A 365-nucleotide genomic window follows, 5' to 3' on the forward strand; every position below is an offset into this window, starting at 1 on the left:
CTCCCTCTCTGTGCCCTGAGAAGGAAACCTGTCTCTTCTCCACAGGCTCTGAGCAGTGTCCATGCTGAGTTGTCCTGCAGAAGAGCTCATCCATCCCACTATTTATTCCCTGCCTTCTCTTCCATGGCCAGAAGAGAAAAGGGAATGCAATTCAGTGCACATCTGGCCAGCTGACAGAACATCCCCAGGACTTTGCTGGTGCATTTGTTGAGTGAACAACAAAGAGCAGGACATGAATTAGGTTTGGGAAGAAAACAGATACCCAAAAAATGCTTGTGAAATGACTATGAAATCCTTATTTTTTGAGAGAGAGGTTTACTGGGGAGATTTCCCACTGAGACACTGGCACCAGTGGAACAAGCCAC

This window comes from Acanthisitta chloris, unplaced genomic scaffold (assembly GCF_000695815.1).
Source record: "Acanthisitta chloris isolate BGI_N310 unplaced genomic scaffold, ASM69581v1 scaffold24595, whole genome shotgun sequence".
NCBI classification, from domain to species: domain Eukaryota; kingdom Metazoa; phylum Chordata; class Aves; order Passeriformes; family Acanthisittidae; genus Acanthisitta; species Acanthisitta chloris.